The sequence below is a fragment of the Gymnodraco acuticeps genome, unplaced genomic scaffold (assembly GCF_902827175.1).
Source record: "Gymnodraco acuticeps unplaced genomic scaffold, fGymAcu1.1, whole genome shotgun sequence".
In the NCBI taxonomy this organism is placed as follows: Eukaryota; Metazoa; Chordata; class Actinopteri; order Perciformes; family Bathydraconidae; genus Gymnodraco; species Gymnodraco acuticeps.
In genome coordinates this window covers 2,602,063-2,608,069 of record NW_022990047.1, presented here as the reverse complement: position 1 = coordinate 2,608,069, position 6,007 = coordinate 2,602,063, and positions in this window count along the sequence as shown.

Below are 6,007 nucleotides of genomic sequence, written 5' to 3'. Positions count from 1 at the left end.
CAGCAATAAACCTCGTTTTCAGATTTCAGAGTGTAAAAACGACGCTGAAGTTGGCTTCCGATTCAGAGCATCCGATTCGGCTTCACAAATAGAATAAAGGTTTCACAAATCTCAAACTGTGTTATAAAGAATGTTTAGACCCTCTGGGATAATCCAGTCCAGATTTGATGAGTCTAGGTATAGTGGTTTTAGATCAGGACCTGGTCTAATGTGGTCTACATGTGAAAAAAGCACTGAAATCTCCCTTGTTTGTATTTTCACAAATAGAATAAAGGTTTCACAAATCTCAAACTGGGTTATAAATAATCTTTTAGACTTAAATGTCCCTTAACTTTCCCCTTAACTGCCGAATCGGATGCTCTGAATCGGAAGCCAACTTCAGCGTTTTAGGCCCAATCCCAAACCACTCCCTCGACCCTACCCCTCCGTGATGGAGTGAACTCCGTCTGTTGCCACACTCGCAGCTCAAAGAGGCTCCCTCCTGTCAGATGGAGGGAGTAAATACAGCAGCAAGCTTTGGGACCGCCTCCCCTCTCTCCGGCAGAAACAGGAAATGCCGTAACTGTATGTAACAACGGTTTCAAATCAGCATCTATTAGACAAAAAGTTTAAATGAATAACTCAAATAAAACTCCAATCATCTTTCATTGTGTTTCAAAGCTCTTTTAGTTTTAAACCTGATGTTTATAAGCTTCTTAGTTTTTGCAACGGTCTGTAAATATACACAACTTTATAATAAAATGCACACATTTACCTTTTTCTAGACTAAACACAGGTATGATCCTAAATTAAAAACATATGAGGTTATCATGAGGTTGTTAACATCGCAATTTATCAGTGGATGTTTGCTGGAACTACTTGTAAACAGCGTGTTTCCTGACGGACACACACAGCGTGTTTTGCATCAATCTTGATACAGGGTACTTATTATATATTATAGTTTGGATTCCTAAAGCTTTTAGTCTACTATCCCATCATTCAAGGGTAGTTTTCACTATAAGTAATGGTTTATTTTTGGACGGACAATATAATTGAATTTGTTTTACTATGTTCAATCTGAATTTACTTTAAAATTAAAAAAAATCTATATTGATTCTGACTTTTCTACATCCAACTCACAGGTTTATCATTGCTGGGATAGGGAATAGGGAAGCTATTGTCATTTGTTCTGGGAATGTCATTTTCGAGCCTGAGACCTGAAAAACAGGCTTGGGACTTAACAGGTTAACAAATAACAATTACATGTCAATCAATCAATGTTTATTTATATAGCCCAATATCACAAATGTTACATTTGTCTCAGTGGACTTCACAGTTTGTACAGAATATCAGTATGACAATACGACACCCTCTGTCCTTAGACCCTCACATCGTACAAGGAAAAACTTCTGGAGAAAACCCACAGTTTAAAGGGGAAAATGGGAGAAACCTCAGGGAGAGCAACAGAGGAGGGATCCCTCTCCCTGGACGGACAGACGTGCAATAGATGCCGTGTGTAAATTGAAAAGATAATACATTTGCAACATAGGTAGTCCAAATGTTTGGAAATGCATGTGTAATAGGAAGATGAATCCACGAGGATATCCATCCAGGATTTATGATCCAGGACCACAGCCACGACTCAAGATCCAGGGCTCGCGATCCAGGACACAGGACCGCAGCAACAGGATCATCCATGACTCCGGATCCCGGCGTATATAGACACAAAAAAAAAAGACATTTGGGGAAGCTGGGTTAATCGGAACATGAGAGTACACAGGTATAGACAGAGAGAAGGAAGAAGTAAGATGTCCCCCGACAAACTAAGCCTATATCGGCAAAACTAGGGGCTGAATCTAATCAGCCCTAACTATAAGCTTTATCAAAAAGGAAGGTCTTAAGCGCACTCTTAAAAACGGATAGGGTGTCTGCCGCCCGAACACAAACTGGAAGCTGATTCCACAAATGTGGAGCTTGATAAGAAAAGGCTCTGGCTCCCATTGTACTTTTAGAGACTCTAGGAACAACCAACAACCCTGCATTCTTGGAACGCAATGCCCTAGTAGGACAGTAGGGTATAATGAGTTCTTTAAGGTAAGATGTCGCCTGTCCATTAAGGGCTTTGTAGGCGAGAAGAATAATTTTAAATTCTATCCTGTGTTCTATACGGAGCCAGTGTAAGGCAGCCAGAACAGGAGTAATGTGGTCCCTTTTCCTAACTCTGGTTAGTACACGAGCTGCAGCATTTTGAATCAGCTGAAGCAACTTAACTGACTTCTTGGTACACCCTGATAATAAGGAGTTACAATAATCCAGCCTTGAAGTAACAAATGCATGGACTAGTTTCTCTGCATCGTTTTGAGGCAAGATATGCCTGATTTTTGCAATGTTACGTAGATGGAAGTAGGCGGTCCTTGAAATTGATTTTATGTGGGCGGTAAAGGATAAATCCTGATCAAATATAACACCAAGATTCCTTACATGTGTCAAACTATCACTCAGTGTGACTCCCCAGTCACTGCTGGTGAGTCCTTCCGCTTAACACAAACCCACAATCCCAGAATCATTATGCACATCATGTTTTCTTAATACTGTGAGCCATGTTCATGCTCTCTGACTATATTTTGCACAGCCCTCCAGTTTAAAGGTCCCCCTAGTTGAGCCTCGCAGATGGGGGTGCTGCAGCCCCCTCAGTTTGGAAAATTGCACAATATAAATCTATTCTAGTATACCTCAACAATGGAATTATGATCAGTAGATTTTTCCATCCTTTTTCTATTGTACATATTGCCCCTTGGTTAAATTCTCACAAAACATAATATCCCCTTCCATTGTTACGCTGATGATGTACAGATTTACCTGCCTCTCAATCAAAATGCCAACTCACTACAGCAGTTGAAGGACTGCTTAATAGAGATTAAATCCTGGCTTAGCCAAAACTTCCTCACCCTCAATGAGAGTAAGACCGAGGTAATCTTTTTTGGACCCCAACCAACAGTCTCCCCGGTTGATATTCTGGGCTCCCTCAATACAAATATCCTCCCCTCTGTCATGAACCTTGGAGTGACCTTCAACAGCGCCTTTAAATTTGATAAGCAGGTCAGCAGCGTAGTCAAGACCTGCTTTTTCAAAATACGACTATTGGCTAAGACCAAGTCGTTTTTATCTTTTAAAGACCTAGAAAGGGTTATTAACGCCTTTGTTACCTCGAGACTGGATTACTGCAATGCGCTGTATGTGGGTATGGACCAGGCCTCAATTAGACGCCTCCAGCTAGTTCAGAATGCAGCTGCACGTCTTCTCACTGGCCATAAAAAGCTTGACCATACTGCATCACCCCAATTCTGGCTTCATTGCACTGGCTTGGAAAAAATAGTATATGAACAGGTCGAAAAGTACCTCGCGGAAAAGAAACTAATCTATGAATTTCAATCTGGCTTTAGAACATCCCACTCCACTGACACATGCCTTCTTTATTTGAGCGACCACATCAAACAAGAGGTGGACGAGGGCAAGTACTGCGGCATGGTGATGCTGGACCTACAAAAGGCTTTCGACACTGTCAATCACCCCATTCTGATTGACAAGCTAAAAGCAATTGGTTTTGATAAACTATCGGTGAGCTGGATGCAATCCTACCTGGAGGGGAGAGAACAGATGGTGGAGGTAAACGGTACTCTGTCCCCCCCCCTCCCAGTGAGCTGTGGTGTTCAACAAGGAAGCATATTAGGTCCGTTACTGTTCCTAATTTATGTAAATGACATGTCATCAGCATGTGACTGCAACTTGTTCCTGTTCGCGGACGACTCAGCCCTGCTGGTCTCTGACAGGAACAGGTTGCAGGTTGAAAAAACCCTCAGCTCCGAGCTCGGCAGAATCTGCACCTGGCTCGCCGATAATAAATTATCATTACACCTGGGTAAAACAGAGTCCATTCTCTTCGGTTCGAAACATAATCTCAGCAAATCCGACGAATTCTCAGTTGCAGTGGGCGACATTATTGTCACAAGTAAGAAGGAAATTACATACCTAGGATCTATTCTTGAGGCAAACCTCTCCTGTGACAAAATGGCATCCAATGTAATAAAAAAAGTCAAGCAAAGAACTAGATTCCTATAGCGGATCTCCTCTCTGGTAAACAAAAACACCCTGAAAACTCTGGCAGGAGCACTCATTCAAGGGTACTATGACTATGCTTGCACGTCATGGTACCATAGCACCTCCAAGGCGCTAAAAATAAAACTTCAAACATCGCAAAATAAACTGGTCAGACTACTGCTTGACCTTTCATCTAGAACCCACCTCACCTCTGCCCACTTTGACAACCTAGGATGGCTTAGAGTAGACGACAGAGTACAGCTACTTGCAATGGGCCTGGTCTACAAGATCCACTACATCTCTATGGTACCCATGTACATGTCAAAATTCTTCCCAAAGGTCAAGGAATACCATGATCATAACACCAGAGGGAGCTCCACAAATCATGTGAAACCCAGATTTGGCACAAAAAAGGGGGAATACACGTTTCGCAATTATGCCACATCAAGGTGGAACGCTCTTCCCACAACTGTAAAGGAAAGTAAAACTATACTTACCTTCAAAAACCTCTCTTAAAGAGCACCTTCGGTGGAGAGCATTGCAAAACTGGCCCCGGTAATGGTACAAATCTCAACCTGTCGTTCAATGGACAGCTTCCCCCCCCCCCCCCCCCCCCATCTATGTATATACTCGCATTTTAGACTCTGTTACTAACTGTATATCTGTAGACTTGGTATGTCTTAAATGTCCGGTTAGGATGTATTAGAACGAAATCTAAAATGAAAATTGTAAACAAGCAATCTGTATGTAAAAAAAAAAAACACCTGTATGTAAATTGTAAATAAGCCATCTGTATGTCAAATATGTCTTATATGTCTTAAATGACATGATGAATTGGAAATGGGGGACCCTGATGTAAACAAGACGAAAGTCTTTCTCTGGTCTGCATCCCCTTAACAATTGTATGTTTTAAGCTGTACTGTACTGTACCCAATATACAAGCTGTTAATAAACTTTTCAATCAATCAATCAATCAATCAATCAAGCTTCCAGTTCGGTTCAGAATAGATTTTAAACTCCTTTTATTTGTTTTTAAAGCCCTAAATGGGCTGGCTCCTGCCTATATAGCCGAACTCCTCCATCACTACACCCCAGGCAGAGCCTTAAGGTCGGCTGATCAGCTGTTGTTGATAGTGCCTAAGACTAGGCTTAAAACCTGAGGGCATCAAGCTTTTGCAGCGGCTGGCCCTAGGCTCTGGAATATTTTGCCCCTCCATGTGAGGTCGGCCCAGACCCTGGGGGTTTTTAAATCAACACTTAAAACTCACTTTTTCTCTCTGGCTTTTGTTTAATTATTTATTTATTCTTTAGTTTAATATTTATAACATAACATAGGATTTCATAAAGTATTTTTAAAATAGTTTATACATTATTAGAATATAGGAATAGTAGATAGGATTACTTAAAATATAGTACCTTATATTTCATCTTTTTTCCTTTTAGACCCTTGCGGTTTATTCTTAAGGCGAGACACGGCAGGCAAAAACATCGTTTTCAAGTACTGGTAAATTTTGAGATTTTGTGCTATTTTGATTCCATAACATGTTTTTCTTCAGGCTTTTGGAAGGAAAACGTACAAAATACACATTTAAGTGTTTATGTTACTATAGTTTGTCTATTTGCGTCTGTAGATTTCTCCTAAATTCACCAAAAGTTAGCATTCTAACGTAACATAAAGTACCGCGACCGCTGTGTGCACCATGTCATCAGAGGTATCGCTGGAAAGCTGTGTCTCTCCTGCACAATCTCATCGGATCCAAATATGGTCATTTCCTTTGTATCAGCAACCAATCGTGAAAGCACAAAGGGGTCTTAAACCAAGAAACGAAATCTCATTGGCTGGTGTCAATTTCTGACAACGTGATTCGTTCAGATGCGTCACGTGGTGTGCTAAAACACTTCCTGGTTAGCTTTCAGCTAGAAATTGAAA